This window comes from Dioscorea cayenensis, chromosome 12 (genome assembly GCF_009730915.1).
Source record: "Dioscorea cayenensis subsp. rotundata cultivar TDr96_F1 chromosome 12, TDr96_F1_v2_PseudoChromosome.rev07_lg8_w22 25.fasta, whole genome shotgun sequence".
NCBI classification, from domain to species: domain Eukaryota; kingdom Viridiplantae; phylum Streptophyta; class Magnoliopsida; order Dioscoreales; family Dioscoreaceae; genus Dioscorea; species Dioscorea cayenensis.
In genome coordinates, this window is record NC_052482.1 from 6,504,879 (window position 1) to 6,524,519 (window position 19,641).

Consider the following 19,641-nt stretch of genomic DNA (forward strand, 5'->3'; position numbering starts at 1 on the left):
TGTAGGGGCCCGAGAAGATCGCTCCCAATCTGGCATACTGCTCCTGATGTCGAATGTACTCTGCGATGATGTGCCCTAGATGAATCGGTATGCGCTGCACCATCGAATACAAGAATAGAAGCTCCTGTCGGCTCAGAACGCCAATGCTATCACCACGGCCATTCACCGACCTGCTCAAAATGGTGTGTAAATATAAGTACGCAGGTTGGGAAAGGCATGTGGCCTTGGACATCCCCGGCTCATACTGACCCTGACCACACAATGCGCTGTAAGCTCTCTGTGGGGTCAAACCTCCAGGGTAATCTGTCGGTAACTGGGAATACTCTTCAGTGTCTGTAAATGCCTCCTCGTATAGGCGAAATAGAACTGAAAACTGAGTAATGCTCATGCTATGGTGATGTCCAAATACTCTGAACTGAATGGCGTCAAGACTGTCGAATCTCGCATAAGATCTATCGAACTTGAATAATGATATGACCTCATGTGTAAGCTCACGAATGGCTGGCTCCCTAGTTGACAATAACTGCCTCCAACCTCCCACTGAAAAGAGATCATTGATCTCATCTACAAACTCATCTCCTTGCTGTAGATCTCTCAATATGCTTGTGTCCAGGAATCGAGTTTGTTCGAACCGAAGTCTCGACAAATGCTCAAAACGCACTTGGTGCTCTGGAATAGCTAATCTCATGTCCTCGGAATCCGGGGATGACTCACGTGGTCATTTCTGGGCTTGGTTCTTAGACAGAGGTGCCATAATCTACAAAATTTGAAAGAGAAAATCGATCAAACCAGTTAATTAAGTAATGCTGCAGAAATCCACACGGTCTTGCGGAATTTCCGCAAGCCCGTGTGGATCCACGGGGCGTGAAAAACGCACAGCCAGGCCTCAAAAATCCAAAAATACACCGTTAAATCACTTCTACCTTCGTTCTAAACATGCATAATCATTCTAATTGTAGAAACGAAGCATTATTAACTAGTTTCATCAATTAAAATCAAGAATGGGTGAAGAAAACAAATGATAGGGCTTACCGATGAATTAAGATTGCAAACCTTGAATTGTTCGGAAAACCAATTAAAAACCCTTCCAAATCAGGAATACGAGGTCAGGAAATGATGTGAGAGTGCTCTCAGATGAATGGAGACTGTTAGGATGAAGAGGAATGGTGATCCTTTAGAAGGAACTCGCACCTCTTGTCATTCTGTACATCCGCACGGGCATGCGGAAATTACCCACACCCGTGTGCCTCCACAAGAGAGCTTCACAGGGACAGATGCACGCCCTTGTGCACTCTCGGGATAACACTCAATCTTTCTGAACGCAACAACACGGCCGCGCAAAAAATACCCATGCCCGTGCGCCCGACCCACAGGGGCAGCCACACGCCCCTGTGTCCTCTTTGTCTAACCGAGAAAAATCGCTAAGTGTTCCACACGCCCGTGCAGGAATTCCGCACTAGCGTGGATATTCACGGGCCCAACTCACAGGGGCAAGTGCATGCCCTTGTGCCTTCTCGGGCTAGAGAGAACTCTTTTGCAGAGATCCACACGGCCGTGCGGAAAATTCCAACGCCCGTGTGTTTGTCACAGGTTTGCCCACAGCGGTGAGTTCATGCCCCTGTATGCTCTCGGGGTAATTTGCTATGTCTCTGCAGCAACACGCATACCCATGCGGAAAATATTCACGGGCGTGCGAAAATCACAAGGTCGCTCATAGGGGCAAGTCCACGCCCCTGTGGCTTCTCTGGATGAGCTCTAAATGAAAACGCACGCCTATGCGGAAATTCCACACGGGCGTGTGTTTTCTCTGGACACTTAGAAAATTTTGTAGGCTCTGCAGACAATTCCTGAACACAGCTATACAGTCAGAGACTACTAAATAATGCAATTTTAACCATAGAAAACATGGAAAACACGCTCAAATGACCAAGATTCTTCGCCACATGTTTAGGAACATGATAACACCATAATATCCACAAGAAAAACACAGCAAAAGCATCTAAGGATCAAGACACCAACACTTAAAGCCTTATTCATGCAAATACTAACTAAAAACTAGAAAAACATTAAAAACTTGGGTTGCCTCCCATGAAGCTCTTGTTTTACGTAACTAAGCCTGACGTACTTTGTCTTACTTCACAGGGGTTCATAGATGAAGGTTGCCCTCTTACCCATGACTTGGAAGCATGTTGAGCAAAGTCTCTTGAAGGTAGAGGGTGAATTATCGGGCTTAGGACCATCCAGCGATGGTGCATCCAATTTGTTCGGTTCACAGACATCTCCAATAGCTTTGGAGTGTTTCCAGCGGCATCTCTACGCCCTCTTCATCTTCTGGAGCACCTTCTTCAGGATTCCCAGATTTGATGGTACTTCTTCAGTCGAACCAAGCATCATAACTTCTTTATTTCCCACCTCTTGGTCGAACAAGCCTTCGTATGGATCTAGATTAAACATTTCCTGCATGTATTCATCAACAATCTCATCAGTAGTGTCTAGAAAATATAAAGCATTATCGAAATCAAGAGAATGCCGCATGGCTTCAACAACTCGGTATGTGAGCTTGTCATCTCCAACTCTCAATGTTAGCTCCCCCCCGTCCATGTCAATCAATGCCTTGGAAGTCCGCAAGAACGGTCTCCCAAGTATCAAAGGTACATCCGCATCCTCATCGACATCTAGCACTACAAAGTCAACCGGAAAAATGTACTTGTACATCTTGACAAGCACGTTTTCAATGATGCCCCTCGGATGTCTCATCGTTTGGTCCGCCAATTGCAAAGTCATCCGAGTGGGCCTAGGCTCTCCCAAGCCTAGCTTCTGAAAGAAGGTGTATGGCATGATGTTGATACTGGCCCTTGAGTCCGCTAATGACATTTCTTCACCCAAATTGCCAATATTACATGGAATGATGAAGCTTGAACAAACTTAGGAACTTCTTGTACAGCCGAGCAAGACGCATCTAAGATCACTGAAGCACTCTCCTCCAATTTCCTCTTTTTAGTCAATAAGTCCTTTAAGAATTTTGCATACTTAGGCATTTGGGCCAATGTCTCAACAAAAGGAATATCGATGTGGAGTTGCTTGAACAAACTTAGGAACTTCTTGTACTGTTCATCCCCTTGCTCACATGCACTCATGTTTCATGCCCCACAATTGCTAGTACTTGATTTTTAGCTATCAGCACAATCCACGGTAGGGCACTCGTACCGTAGAGAAGTACACCATGGAATTCTACTAATTGCTTGCCTGGTATTAAGTCCAAGAATTAACAGAGCCATTAGTGACACGATATATCAGGGGTTTGTGAGTTTAGATCCAGCAGACCGTCAGTCTGTTTGACTTGATCTTCATCTAGTCTGCCCATCAACAGGCATTGATTATCGAGTGGCAATATTGGTGTTCGCTTCCTGGAAGAAACAAACCGATTACTGTTGGTATGGGTGGTATGACTCAAGGGTGTGTTACTACTAACCAACTAACGGGAACCATGACTATGAGGAGGGCCAGTTGCAACACCATTTAGAGTTTTAGTTGTGGGAAAAAAGGGCATCGTTAAGTAGATTGCAGGAGGGTGGGCAAGAGAGTTATGCTGGTAAAGGAAGAAGATGACACTACAGATTTAGGCCAACTTGTGCTTGACGAAGGCGACCTCAACGAGGAGGTGGTTGAAGGTGACATCGATACTGCCTTAGTTATATGCAGCTCACATTTGACACCATGGTCTAGCAAAGATGATTGCCTATGAACCAACATCTTCCAATCCACCTGTACCCTCCTTGGTAAGGTGTGTCTCCTATTTTTCGGGTTTGAATTAAAAAAATCTAATCCTTTGTTTTAATTTCGAAATGTATGATATTTTTTAATACAAGAACTAATCCAATTGTTTCCCTTTTGAATGTCTCCTTGTTTTCGGATTTTAAACAAAACCCAAATATAATGTTTCCTTTTATGAATGCCTCCAACATTTAAATCAAAACATTAATACTATGTTTTGTTTCTGTAATGTCTCCTATTTTTGACTCAAAACTCTAATAGTATGTTTTCCTTTCAGAATGTGCCCTCTTTTTTGGTTTTCAATCAAAACATTAATCCGACATTTTATTTTTTAAATGGTTCCTATTTTTGAATCAAAATCCTAATCCAATTTTTTTCTTTTTTGAATGCGTATTATTATTGAATCAAAACTCTAATCCTATATATTTTATTTTTGGAATGTTTCCTATTTTTTCAATCAAAAATTTAATCCTATGTTTTCTTTTCGGAATGTCTCCTATTATTTAAGTTTGAATCTAATCCTATATTTTCTTTTTGGAATGTTTCCTATTTTTCAATCAAAACCCTAATCCTATGTTTTCTTTTTGGATTGTCTCCTATTATTTGGGTTTGAATCATAAACATAATCCTTGGTTTTCTTTTCTGTATGTCTCATATTTTTTAATCAAAACCCTAATCGTATATCTTCTTTTCGAAATGTCTCCTATTTATCTGTTTTTAATTAAACCCCTAATCCTCTATTTTTTCTTATCGGAATGTCTCGTATTTTTCAATTAATTCAACAATTCTATGTTTTTTCCTTTGGGAATGTCTCCTATTTTTGAATTTGAATCAAAACCATAATACAATGTTTTCTTTTCAGAATACCTCCTATTTTTGAATCAAAATCCTAATACTATGTTTTCTTTTGGGAATGTCACCTATTCTTTAATCAAACCACTAATCGTATGTTTTCTTTTAGGAATATCTTATGCTTTTTAAACAAAACCATAATCCCATGTTTTCATTATGGTATGTCTTCTACTTTTCAATTTTGAATCTGAAATCTATTCCCATGTTTTTTTTTGCAATGCATCCTAATTTTGAATCAAAACCCTAATTTTGGAATGGCTCCTATTTTTGAATCAAATACCAAATCCTATTTCTATTTTTGGAATGTCTCCTATTTTTGTATATAAAAACTAATCCTATGTTTTCTTCTCGCAATGTTAATTTTTTCTTTTATGAATGTCTCATATTTTTGAATGAAAACCCTAATTCTATGTTTTTTCCAGAATGTCTCCTATATTTTGCTTTGAATCAAAATTGTAGTCCTATGTATTCTTTTGAAAATGTATCCTTTTTTTAATCAAAATTCTAATCCTATGTTTTCTTTTCGGAATGTCTATTATTTTATGTTTTTGAATGAAAACCCTAATAATATGTTTTCTTTTGGCAATGTCTCCTATTTTTTAATCGAAACCCTTATACTATTTTTTTTCTTTTTTGTATGTCTCCTATTATTTATTTTTGAATCAAAATCCTAATCATATGTTTTTCTTTCAGAATGTCTACTATTTTTTTAATCAAAACTCTAAGCATATGTTTTCTTTTCTGAATGTCTCCTAATTTTTAATCAAAAGCCTAATCTTATGATTTCTTTTCAGAATGTCTCATATTTTGTGGTTTCTATGAAAAACCTAATCCTACGTTTACTTTTCGGAATGTCTCCTACTTTTAATCAAACCACTAATTCTATGTTTTCGTTTTGGAATGGCTATTATTTTAGGTTTTGAAACCAAAATATAATCCTTTGATTTCTTTCCGAAATGTCTCCTAATTTTCTGTTTTGAATCAAAACCATAATCTTATGATTGCTTTCCAGAATGTCTCCTATATTTTGGTTTTGAATAATAACCGTAATCCTATGCTTTTTTGGGAATATCTCATATTTTTCAAACAAAACCCTCGTCCTACGATTTCTTTACTGAATGTCCAATATTTTTCACTTTTGATTCAAAACCCTAATTCTATGTTTTTTTTTTTCGGAAGGTCTCCAATTTTAATATCAAAACTTAATCCTATATTTTTCTTTTCGGAATGTCTCCTATTTTTTAATCAAAACTCTAATTCTATGTTTTATTTTTGGAATGTCTCCCGTTTTCGATCAAAACTCTAATCCTATCTTTCCTCTTCGGAATGTCTCCTATTTTTCTGTTTTGAATCAAAACACTAATCCTATGTTTACTTTTTGGAATGCCTCCTATTTTTTGTTTCTGAATCAAAATCATAACCTTAATCCAATGTTTTCTTTTTAGAATGTCTCCAGTTTTTCCTTCAAAACACTAATCCGATGTTTTTTTTTTTGGGATGTCTACTATTTTTCAGTTTAGAATACAAGCCCTAATCATATCATTTCTTTTTGTAATGTCATGTATTTTTTAATTGAAAAGCTAATCCTATGTTTTCGTTTTGGAATCTTTCTTATTTTACGATCAAAACCCCAATTATATGTTTTCTTTTAAGAATGTCTAATATTTTTTTTTATTTACCATAAAAAACCTAATCGTATGTTTTTCATTCGTTATGTCTCCTATTTTTCATTCAAAACAATAATTCAATACTTTCTTTTCGGAATGTCTCCTATTTTAAGGTTTTGAATCAAAACCATAACCTATGATTTCTTTTTGAAATGCCTCCTATTTTTTTGTTTTGAATCAAAACCCTAACCCTTTGTTCTTGATTGCTTCCCCGTAAGTGTATGAGATTGCCAAGTAATACCTCGTGTGAAGACATGAGGATCGCATGCAAGGAGAGCATCCTACAAGTGAGGTAAATTTTAACGCTAAATACACAATGCTCTAGCTAAAAAAACTTGAATAAAAAAGAACAACAACCCGAAATCGTGTAAGTGTGTAAACTCGCTCAATTCAAACCAAAGTACACTCCTCAAATTTCTAATTATAAGGAACTTATTTAACTATAAAACATAACAAACCAAAAAGATGGCAGTAGATTCACACATCCTCTAAGGTAGCCCTTTCAGAAACGGCCGCTAAGGTGGCTTTAACACTTTCGAGGTGGTGGCTCTTTCTACCGGGGTGATAGCTTTTAGTCATGTCATGAGATAGCTCTTTCTCTCATTAGGGCATAACTAGTATCCGACTTATGAGAGAAGCTTCATACTTCATAGGTGGTAGCTCTTTCCACCCCAAATACACAACCAAACCATATACTTTGTTTCTTTTCTCTTTTCCAATTTTTTTTTTGTTCTTTTTATTTTTTTTATATTTTTTTTTTCAAAATAGAACAAGAAACAAAACTAATTAGTCCCTTAAACATCAAACTTGAGTTTCCAAAAGAGTTTCATGAGGAGGTGGTGCAACAAGTGTCAATCAGGCAAAATTTCCTAGAAATTCAAGAACGAACTAGAGCATTTAAAAATTCAATGTTAAAGCTTCTCCTAAACTCAAGAATACACTCATTGCAACTAAGGTGAACCGCCATTGGCTACGTGAGCATGTATGTTAATCAAAATTTACGTAAAGGACATGTGCAATGTGAACTCTCCCCACACTTAAGATGTACATCGCCCTCAATATACACATGCAAGCTCCATAGAAAGTATAGCAATCAAGAAAATTATGTAGGAGTGGACAATCAAAACAATACTCCCCTAACTTCTAGTGTTGCTTTTGATGGAGCTAAATCCTTGGGAGTAGAGTTCTAAAGGATTGTGAAGCACACACGGCCCACATTGGACGTGTCCATGACTAATTCTCAATTCCTATACTAACAAGACCATCTGCATGGATATACAAGGGGGTTTATTGAAGCTCAATAAAAACAAAAACAACTCAAGTATAAAAAAGATAAAGTAATGAAATACAACTCGAACAAAAATAAAAAAATAAACTCAGTAGGAGGATCCATTTTGAGTGTACAAGTACAAAATAAAATGCAGAAATAAAGAAAAATATAATGTCAAAGTAAAGCAAAGATGCATCAAGAATCGGTGTCATCTTGTATTGGCTCTGCTGCCGCTTGTGGCGGTGGTGGACTAGGTGGATCGATCGGTGCATGAACCGATGATGATGGTGTTGGAGGAACTAGAGAGGTCCCGGGTCACAGCACAAACGTTGATCTCGCGTCTCGCTCTAGCAACTGCTGTAAAATGTCGAAACGCGCCATGAACTGAGTATGCTGCGCAGGCTGTGTCATGCGGACCTCAGCAATCTCAGTCCGGAGTACACTTACAGCACTCTCGAGTTTCTCAAAATGATCATAGGCTCGAGATGGAGAAAACATGCGCACTAGGGGCGGATCCTAAGCTGCAGGTGTCTCCTCGATCTCAGTGTGCTCTGGCTGCGGCCCGAGAGTGGCCTGAGGAACCTCTATTGTGTCATCTATGCCCCCACTGTCTCTGGTGTAGGTGTAATCAACGCAAACACTCCCGACTGACACCTGCGAACCATCCCCATCAATCTCATAGTCTCTATGCCCAGGGGAGTAGGTACAGTCGCCTTCTCGGCCCCTCGGATTGCATCAAGTAAGCCAATACTGACAACTAACCTCGTGATATAGGGACCTGAGAAGATGACACCGATCCTGGCATACTGCCACTAATGTCGTATATACTCTGCCAGGATGTGTCCCAAGTGTAGCGGTGTGCTTTGTACCATAGAGTATAGGTATAGCAGCTCCTGTCGGCTAAGCACACCAGTACTATAACCACTCCTGTTCACTGACCTGCTCAGAACGGTGTGAATGTATCTGTAACTTGCCCGGGAGAGGCAAATGGCCTATGAAACCTCGGGCTCATACTGCACCTGTCCACCCAACGCACTATATGCGCTACGGCGTTAAACTCCCAGGATAATCTGTCAGTAATTGCTCATACTCCAAAGTCTCTGTATATACCACATCATATAGCCCCATCCTTATCAAAAAGTGAGTCATACTCAAGCTATGGTACTGTCCGAGGGCTCGAAACTGTATAGCTCCTATACTGTCAAAACTAAAATACGAACGATCAAACTCGAATGATACTAAAACCTCGAGTATCAATGTACGGATGGAAAGCTCTCTGATAAACAATAAACGGCCCCAACTACCAACCTCAAGTATATCCTCTATCTCCTCCACCATATCACCTACCGTCTGGATCTGTTTCATAGTGTCTATGTCGGGAAAATACGACTGTCCAAATTAGAACTTCAACAACCTCTCAAAGCTAGCCTAGTGCTCCAGAATTGCTAAATCCATGCGTTCGGCCTCAGGCGATGACTCTCGATGGCACTTTCCATCATTCTTCTTCGATCTGGGAGCCATATATGCAAAATTAAAACATAAAATTGATCAAAACCATTCAAAGATTAAGTCTGCAGAATTGCAAACGGTCGTGTGGGATTTCCGCACGCCCGTGTGGATCCACTGGGTGTGAAAACCGCACAGCCGCGCTTTACTAAACCAAACAAACACCTTTATATCATTCCTAACATTGTTCTAAGCATGCATAAACCCTATAAACATAGAAATGAAGCCACACAGCCATGCCTCACTAAAGAGGAATTGAGGGTTTACCAATAGTTGAAGATGAAAACTTTCGAATTCGGCCAAAGATTCAAGTAAAACACCTCTAGATCAATGGTGTGAGATCGGGAGAGTAGTGGAGAGTGTTCTCTGAGTGATTGGGAGTGTAAGAATGAATAAACTCAAAGGGTTTATAAAGAAATCCCGCGGCTTTTGAGTTTCTGTACATTCACACAGGCATGTGGAAATTACCCACGCCCGTGTGACTATACAGGAGAGCCCCATAGGGGCATACACACGCCCTGTGCGCTTTCAAGAAAGCACTCTTTGCCTCTTTATGCAACAACACGGGTGTGTGGAAATTCCCTACGCCCGTGCGCCCGGCCCACAAGGGCATCTCCATGTCCTTGTGGCTCTCTGTCCAACCGAGAAAATTCTCTAAGTGTTTCCCACGGGAACTTCACTGGGTCCGGTCTGTTCACAAGGGCAGATTCACGCCCCTATGTACTCTCGGGATGGAAGATCGTTCTTATGCAGAGATCCGCGTGGGCATGTGGAAATTACCCACGCCCGTGCATTTGTCACTGGGTCATCCATAGGGGCAAGTCCACGCCCCTGTGTCTTCTCGGGAAAAATCTCTAAGTCTCTGCAGGATGACACATGCCCATGCGGAAATTACCCATGAGCGTGTGAAATTCACAAGGTCGTTCACAGGTGTGAGTCCATGCCCCTGTACCGTCTCTGGATAAGCTCTGAATGAGAACGCACGCCCGTGCGTAAATTCCACACGGGCGTGTGTGTTCTTTGGACACTTGGAAGACTTTGTAAACTCTGCAGAAAATTCTTGAACATAAATAAACACTCAGAGCCTGCCTAACAATGTAATTTTAAATAGAGAAAACACGAAAAACATGCTTAAATGACCAAAATTCTTCGCCACACACAATTAGGCACACAATAACACCATAATGTCCACGAGAAAATCACAGCAAAAGCATCTAAGAATCAATACACCAACACTTAAAGCTTTATCCATGCAAACACTAAACTAAAATCTAGAAAAATAGTAAAGACTTGGGTTGCCTCCCACGAAGAGCTTGTTTAATGTCACTTAGCTTGACATACCTCTTCTTACCTCACGGGGGCTCACATATGAAGGTTTCCCTCTTACCCATGACTTGGAAGCATGATGAACATAGTCTTTTGAGGGTAGAGGAAGAGTAGTCGGGCTTGTTACCACATAAAGGTCTGTCACTCTTAATCCATTTGTGTGCATCCCAAACAGCCTTGGGGTGTTCCTTGTGGCATCTCCTTGCCCTCTTCATCTTCCGGAGCACCTTCTTCACAATCCCCGATCTAGATGGTACTTTTTCCTCTAGACCAAGCATCATCATCTCTCCGTTCTCCGTTTCTTGGTCTAGCAACCCCTCGTACGAGTCTGGATTAAACATTTTTTTGCACATAATCACTAATAAGTGCTTAAGTATACATATTTTTATATATGTTTTACATGCATTGAGCATCATTTTTACTATGGTTTATGTCTCATATTGTGTATTTGGTGTTCTTTTATGCATATAGGTTGTGAATGCCTTGAAGAGTAAAAAGGAAGCAAAGATAAGCTATAAAGACACAATGTTGGGAGTTCTTGTTCAATTCAAGGACCAAGAAACGAGAGGAGTTCATAAACGTGGAGATGTGTGCCAACTTCCAAGAAGATTAAAGTCAATTCACTATTTGGAAGGGTACAAAGGCAGCCACATCTTCATATTCCTTTTCTTTGTGAAGATTGCAAGACCTTTCAAAGATACGTCGATGAAGAAAAGTTTTATAGCCTACCACATGGACATGTGCCCGGACATGTGGCCTCAAGAGAAGAGTGTTTGGACCGCGTTTTGTGAAAAGTACTGTAGTAATTTCACTGTAGAAGTGATGTAGAAAAATTACTGTTCATGCGCCCGTGTGGAAATTCCTGCAGCCCACGCGGGCACGTGGAAAATCCACATGGGCGCGTGGGGGCACGTGACAGACGCGGTCTAAGGCCTATAAATAGCCGTTTTGCCCTATTTATTCTGATCTTTTGTGCGGCTCTTAAGGGGTGAGACGGCTAGGGTTTGGAGAGGAGGTCTTTCCGGCTTTGGATGTGCTTCGTCACCAACTTTGATCAATTCCTCCTCCGTCATAGCATCAAGGAAGCCACCGGTGAACCTAACTTCGGAGTGGGTCCTTCAAGACGTCGAAGCTCTCCATCAAGGACATCAGTTCATATATAAGGGGGTTTATTTCTATGGTTTTAATGTACTTTCATTCATTGATGGTGTGTTTTGTATGTTGCTCCATGGAGAGCTAAAACCTTAGAGGGTATTTGGGCTTGTGAACCCTAGGATTCTCATCTTTTGTGGATTTTCTTAGTGTTTCTATTTAATTCGAGTTTGATTAAGTTTTAATCATGATTGTCTAATGCTTGCTTGCCTTATTGATCTTTTGGTTATTTGGTTTGCATGATTTGTTACCTTGGTGAGAGAGAGGTCTCCATTAGGGTTAGAATCTCAAGATTGAAGAGGGTTGAGAGAGTGAGTCATGAGATAGAGAACATCCCATTTCCCCTCCGATTGGTGTATTCTATCTCCGTTCCCTAAGCTCTATGCAACCATATTTGGTGTGAGGCGTGAGATTGAGATATTGCTCCGCCGGGACCTTGTAGGAGGTTAGGATCCTTCGCCGGGAATTAGGGTTGGATCAATCTTTAGTAATCAGATACATCTCTTGGAATCCCTAGAGTGTTTTGCGGTCATATGTGGTGTGAGGTGTTGAGATTGAGCGATTTCTCCACCGGGACCTCGTAGGGGACTAGTATCGGTGATCGGGAGTCTAGTTCCGATTATATTTGGATATCCATGACTTAACTTACTCTTCATAGAAACACTTTTCTTATCCGGTACTTAATACCTGAATCCTAGGGGGAGCATTGCCCGAATACCCCACTTTTACTGATTGAGATCTCTATCCATTTTACCTTTGCATATTCGTCTCCGGTATTCATTTCGTCACACATTAGATCACCACACCTTTCCATTTATTATTAGGCTAGAAAGCAGAGAAGAAGTTAGTACTAGTAGCCCTGTTCCCTGTGGATTTGACTACCCGACTCACCGGGTATTTTAGTACTTCGACACCCATGCACTTGCGGTTCACACGCATATTCGGACGCGTGTCAAGTTTTTGGCGCCGTTGCCGGGGAACAGGATACTAGGAACGCTAGGACTTTGTTGCTCTAGCCATTTATCTTTTTCATTTTATTTTTCTATTCCACACTTTCTTTTTCTTCCATCTTTCTCATCGATTTTTATTTAGTTTTTATCTATTTCACTCTATCTTCTTCCACCATTCTATTTTGTTTTATTTTATTTTATTTACTTTTTCTTGCATGGAACTTGAATGATGATTCATCCACTTATAGAATTATGTTCACAGGTTGATGCTGTAACTAAGAAAATTGATCGACTTGTTAATGATCATCAACAATACAATCCATGTGGCACCACATATCATACAACTCGAAGGAGCTACCCAAATCTCTTATGGGATATTGATGGACAACAATGGGAAGCACCTCAACAAGAACTTCAATGGGATGAGAAGGTTGAAGAGGATGTACTTCGGTTGGAAAGAGTGTTACCGAGATTTATTGAAGCAACCGATGCCCATTTCCAAAATATTGAGGCCACATTAAGTTGTCACGAGGTCTCCATCAAAAACATGGAGCATCAATTAGGAGAGGTCTTGGACATGCTTGCTAATGAAAAAGAAGAATTTGAACAAGCAAGGCAAGTGTCTCTGGGACATGATGTGGCCATGAGCACAATTGAAGAAGTTGGGCAAATTGAGTACATTGGTGTAGAAAATGAAAAGAAAGAAGTTGAATATCATTTGAGATTTTGGATTGTGTGAATGAATATTGTGCTTGTGAGCGAGGAAATTTTCAAGGGGATTTGCTAGTATCATGTTCCTCTCAAGTTGAACATACACAAGAAGAAGCAAACCCCAAGGTAATGGAACAAGCATTTCTCTTTGGGATTGATCAACTCTTACAATGCAAGAAAGAGACTTTGGGAAGGGAAGAAGATGTGTGTAGGAGATTGAAGCCATCCAATGACCCTCCTCTGCTAAGCTTGGACAATTCCCAACCCAAATTGTTTCCTTGGAGGCCAAAAGTAAGATGGTTGGACTCTCCAATTAATATTCCACCCTGACAACTAGATTCTTGTTTTAAAGGAAGTAGCTATGCAATGTCTAGTCGGGAGGAACACACTCTTTTCAAGCCTCCATAAGGTAAGGAAGAGGTACGTCAAGCTTAGTGACGTAAAACAAGCGCTTCTTGGGAGGCAACCCAAGTTTTTAAATGTTTTCTAGTTTATATTTTCATTTTTGCAGCAATAAATTCATGAATGGGTGCTTTGATAAATTTTTTTTGGTGTTGAAGTTTTTATGGAAAATGTTTGGTGATTTAAATTGATTTTCGTGTATGTGGCATGGTTTATGGTGTAATTCATGTTTATAGTTGAAGAATTATTGTTAATTTGAAGTTTGGAGCCTTGCATGGACTGTCTGCAGAAATATTGCACCTCACACGGTCGCGTGGAATTTCCACGCGGCCGTGTACAGTACCCACGCTAGGGTGTGGAATTTCCACACCCCCATGTGGGTTATAAGAATATGAGGGGTCACTTTTCATTATCTTCATCACTTACACTCTTCATGTCCCACTTCTCCATCTTCAAGAATCCGAACTTTTGAGTACAAAACTAAGTTTCCTTCACCAATTTGCACCAGTAAGCTTCATCTTCTCCCATTTCCTCCATGCTCTTATTTTTCCAATCCATGGAGTTTTATTGGTTTATAAGTGTTGTTTTTTCATGGAAAATCTTGTAGAAACACTTTAGAATATATGGATCGAAAATTTTTGGAAGCGTTGGAGACCAATCATGGCTTCTTGGCCATGGTTGGCCGGCCAGCCTACGTGCCCGCGTGGGCTGGCTAGCCGTTCAGCTGCGCAGCCACGTGGGCGGGCGGCCAGCCCATGTGCCCGCTTGGGCTGGTGCCGCGCGGCCGAGCATCCACGCGACCGCGTGGCCTTGTTGCTAGGCCAAACCGCGCATCCGCGTGGGCTGGCCAGCCGCATGGGCTGGCGCCAAGCACTCACGTGGTGCCCTGGCCGAGACTAGAACGCACCCACGCGGGCGCGTAGCTTCCCCACACGCCCGCGTGGGCTGGAAAAGTACCCAATAAGGCCAGAAAAGCGCTTGGCTTGCTCTCCACGCCCGCGTGGAACCCTGTACTCATCAAATTCATGCTTAACTGACTTCTTTTGAAGCTTTATTTTTAGCTATGACACCAAGGACCGAAAAACTTGTTCTGAAATGCTTTGATTTCATACGGTTAACCTTGGATGAGAACATTCTTTTGGCACACCGGCAACACCAGAAGACGACGTCGATGCTTGAGGCGTCCCACTCATGATTCTTTAGTTTTCTTTACTTTTGTTTTCATTTTCAGTTTTACTTTATTTTATATTTTAGACTTTAGTTAACTTTGTGTTTTGTTTTGTTTGTGTGAGTTTGTGCTTCATGTGTTTACTTATAAGAACTCGTACATCTTTTCTATTTTGTTAAGTTTCACTGAACCCTTGTCTACGTGCAGATGGCCTTGAGAGTGATGTTGATGGTGTTTTAGTCATAGACACGATCATGCGATATTGTCACATGGTCGTGTGAGCTTTACAACCCATACAGCAAGCCCATGAGTTGGACTTCACCACACGATTAATGAGGAGTTCAGGGGAGTATTGTTTTAATTGCATTCCCACACACATTATGCTTCCATGGATATTATTTTTATTGTGCTTGCATGCGTACATTGAGGACAATGTAAATCTTAAGTGTGGGGGAGGGTTCACCTTATACATGACTTTTACTTGTGTTTTCATGAGTATGCTCTTGTTGCCAATAAAGGTTCACCTTAGGGTTTAGAGTTTAATTTTTAGTTTTTGGAGGTTGTAAACATTAGATTTTATCATGCTCTAGTTTTCATCCAATTTCATTGAATATTTTTGTCTGATTGCTCTTTGTGCACTTCTCTCACTCATTAGACCTATGAAGACTCTAGTTTATTATGTTTGGGACTTTAGTATGCTAGTTTTTATTTGAAAAAAAATCAAAAAAAAAAAATGGAAATTGTTTGTTGTTTGTATATAGGGGGTGGAAAGAGCTACCCCCCATGATGTATGTAGCTACTCTCATAAGTCGGATATTTGTTATGCCCTAATAAGAGAAAGAGCTATCTCATGGGATTCGTGAAAGCTACCATCCTTGGTAAAAAGAGCTACCACCTCGAAAGTGTTAAAGCCACTCGGGTGGCATCTTGGGAAAGGGCTACTTAGAGGTTGTGTGAAGCTACTACCTATTCTTTCTGTTTATAAATAAGTCCCATGTTAATAAGAACTTGGTGGTGGACATAGTGTTGACATGAGTTGAGTTTTTCACACACACACGCATTCTGATTTTATCACATTCATTTTTGATTGGATTGTTTGCTAGAGCATTGATGGTTTTGTCTAGTGTTTGATTCTCTCCATGACTGTAGAATTTTATTCTTGTACCAATTTGGTGAACCTAAGGCCAAGCACTTCTCTTTTCTTTCCATAGGTATAATGTTTAATTTTGCTTGAGGACAAGCAAAGACTTAAGTGTGGGGCAGTTTGATAACTGCTTGAGTAGACATATTTTTAAATATGTTTTACATGCATTGAGCATCATTTTTACTTTGGTTTATGTCTCATATTGTGTATTTGGTGTTCTTTTATGCATATAGGTTGTGAATGCCTTGAAGAGTTAAAAGGAAGCAAAGATAGGCTATAAAGACACAATGTTGGGAGTTCTTGTTCAATTCAAGGACCAAGACACGAGAGGAGTTCATAAACGTGGAGATGTGTACCAACTTCCAAGCAGATTCAAGTCAATTCACTATTTGGAAGGGCACAAAGGCAGCCACATCTTCATATTCCTTCTCTTTGTGAAGATTGCAAGACCTTTCAAAGATACGTCGATGAAGAAAAGTTTTATAGCCTACCACATAGACGTGTGCCGGGACATGTGGCCTCAAGAGAAGAGTGTTTGGACTGCGTTTTGTGAAAAGTACTGTAGCAAAATTAATGTTCACGGACCAGCGTGGAAAATCCTGCAGCGCGTGGCGGCACGTGACAGACGCGGTCTAAGTCCTATAAATAGCCGTTTTGCCCTATTTATTCTGATCTTTTGTGCGGCTCTTGAGGGGTGAGACGGCTAGGGCTTTGAGAGTTGTCTTTGCGGCTTTGGAGGCGCTTCGTCACCAACTTTGATCAATTCCTCCTCCGTCATAGCATCAAGGAAGCTACCGGTGAACCTAACTTCGGAGTGGGTCCTTCAAGACGTCGAAGCTCTCCATCAAGGACATCAGTTCATATATAAGGGGATTTATTTCTATGGTTTTAATGTACTTTCATTCATTGATGGTGTGTTTTGTATGTTGCTCCATGGAGAGCTAAAACCTTAGAGGGTATTTGGGCTTGTGAACCCTAGGATTCTCATCTTTTGTGGATTTTCTTAGTGTTTCTATTTAATTCGAGTTTGATTAAGTTTTAATCATGATTGTCTAATGCTTGCTTGCCTTATTGATCTTTTGGTTATTTGGTTTGCATGATTTGTTACCTTGGTGAGAGAGAGGTCTCCATTAGGGTTAGAATCTCAAGATTGAAGAGGGTTGAGAGAGTGAGTCATGAGATAGAGAACATCCCCTTTCCCTGCGATTGGTGTATTCTATCTCCGTTCCCTAAGCTCTATGTAACCATATTTGGTGTGAGGCGTGAGACTGAGAGATTTCTCCGCCGGGACCTTGTAGGAGGTTAGGATCCTTCGCCGGGAATTAGAGTTGGATCAATCATTAGGAATCGGATACACCTCTTGGAATCCCTAGAGTGTTTTGCGGTCATATGTGGTGTGAGGTGTTGAGATTGAGCGATTTCTCCACCGGGACCTCGTAGGGGACTAGTATCGGTGATCGGGAGGTCGGATCCGATTATATTTGGATATCCACGACTTAACTTACTCTTCATAGAAACACTTTCCTTATCCAGTACCTAATACCTGAATCCTAGGGGGAGCATTGCCCGAATACCCCACTTTTACTGATTGAGATCTCCATCCTTTTCACCCTTGCATATTTGTCTCCATTATTCATTTCTTCGCACATTAGTTCACCACACCTTTCCATTTATCATTAGGCTAGAAAGCAGAGAAGAAGTTAGTACTAGTAGCCCGGTTCCCTGTGGATTCGACTACCCGATTCACCGGGTATTTTATTACTTCGACACCCGTGCACTTGAGCTTCACACGCATATTCGGATGCGTGTCAATCATCAATTAGGTCATCATAGTGTCATGAAAATATAAAGTGACATCAAAGTCAAGAGAATGTCGCATGGCTTCGGCGAGGTGGTATGTGAGCTTGTCATGTCAAATCCTTAGTGTCAACTCCCCGCCGTCCATGTCTATCAATGCCTTGGAAGTGCGTAATTATAGCCTCGCAAGTATCAAAGGAACATCTTCATCCTCATCAACATCCAACACTACAAAGTTTATCATAAATATGTACTTGTCGACCATGACAAGCACGCCTTGAATGATGCCCCTAGGATGTCTCACCGTTCGGTCCACCAATTGCAAAGTCATTCGAGTGGGCCTAGGCTCTCCCAAGCCTAGCTTTTGAAAGAACGAGTATGGCATGACGTTGATACAGGCCCCTAAATCCGCCAATGCCATCTCTTCACCCAACTTGCCAATGTTGCATGGAATCACAAAGATTCTTGGATCTTTCTTCTTGTTCGGCATATTCTTTTGCAACACCGCCGAACAAAAGGTAGCTAAGATCACCGATGTACTCTTTTCCAACTTCCTCTTGTTGGTCAAAAGATCTTTCAATAACTTAGCGTAACGAGGCATTTGAGACAATACCTCCACAAAAGAAATGTTGATGTGCAATTGCTTAAATAGACCCAAGAACTTCTTGTATTGCTCATCAGTTTGGTCGTTCTTCAAACTTGAAGGATAAGGGATTCTTGGCTTGTAAGGTGGAGGTGCCACCTCCTTTTCTTTGTTGGATCTCTCCTTAACCTCCACGACCTCGGATGCTTCAACATTGGTCTTCTCACTTGGAAGCCTACCCTCAACCTCACGACCACTTCTCAAACTGACCGCCTTCATATGTTCTCTTGGATTAGTCTCAGTATTGCTTGGAAAGATTCCTTGTGTTCTCTCCGATAGAAACTTTGCGATTTGCCCCACTTCATTTTATAAATTATGAAATGAAGTGGTATGGTTGCGAAGTGTAGCCTCGACCGATTGAAACTATGTATCCGATGATTGCACAAATCTAGCCAAGGCTTTCCCTAGATCGGTTATCCGGGTCTCCAATCTAGAAACTCTATTGTCCATGTTCGGGGCTTGTTGTTGAAAACCCGGTGGTACAGTGGCCTTTTGTTGCCCTTGGTTGTTCCATGAGAAATTAGGATGGTTCCTCCAATCCAAATTGTCGGTATTACTATAAGGATTGTCTTGGTTTCTCATTGCATTACCCACATAGTCAACTTGATCAATGGAGGGTGTACCACCAATGGTTATTGAGCAATCGGATGGGGCATGTCCCCATTCACATCAATCACAACTGGTTATAGCCTCCAATCTTGAAGAAGTTATAGTGTCTAACTTCTTACTCAATGCCTCCACTTGGGCTACCAACGATGTAACCGTATCTACCTCATGGATGCAAGCCACTTTCTTCTTCTCCCTAACATTCCATTAGTAGCTGTTCAACCCTATTTCTTTGATTAGTTGGCGGGCTTCTCCGGGGGCCTTACTACCTAAGGTATCTCCTGCCGCTACATCAAGTAGTTGTCTTGTACTTGGGTTCAAACCATTGTAAAAAGTCTGAATAATCATTCACTCTGGAAACCCATATTGAGGACATTTTTGCAGGAGTTCCGTGAACCTTTCCTATGTCTCGAATAGAGACTGTAATTCCATTTGCACAAAGGACGAGATCTCATTCCTAGGATTTGCATATTTTCCGAGAGGGAAATAACGGGCAAGAAAAGCTTATACGATCTCTTCCCATGTAATGATTGATGCTTTAGGTAATGAGTGTAGCCACTGCTTTGCTCTTCCCTTCAAGGGAAATGGGAAGGCTCTCAACTTGATGGCATCATCCATAACAGCATTGATCTTGAGCATATCACACACTTCCAAGAAATTCTCTATGTGACTA

General features: G+C 40.9%; 1 non-coding gene across 1 annotated transcript; it reads left to right on the top strand.

Annotated features, from left to right (window-relative positions):
* Nucleotides 1-19,326: 19,326 nt before the first annotated feature.
* On the top strand, nt 19,327-19,433 carry LOC120274360. Its single transcript, XR_005540886.1, has one exon. It is a non-coding gene; the product is annotated as a small nucleolar RNA R71 (small nucleolar RNA).
* The last annotated feature ends 208 nt before the right edge of the window (nt 19,434-19,641 follow it).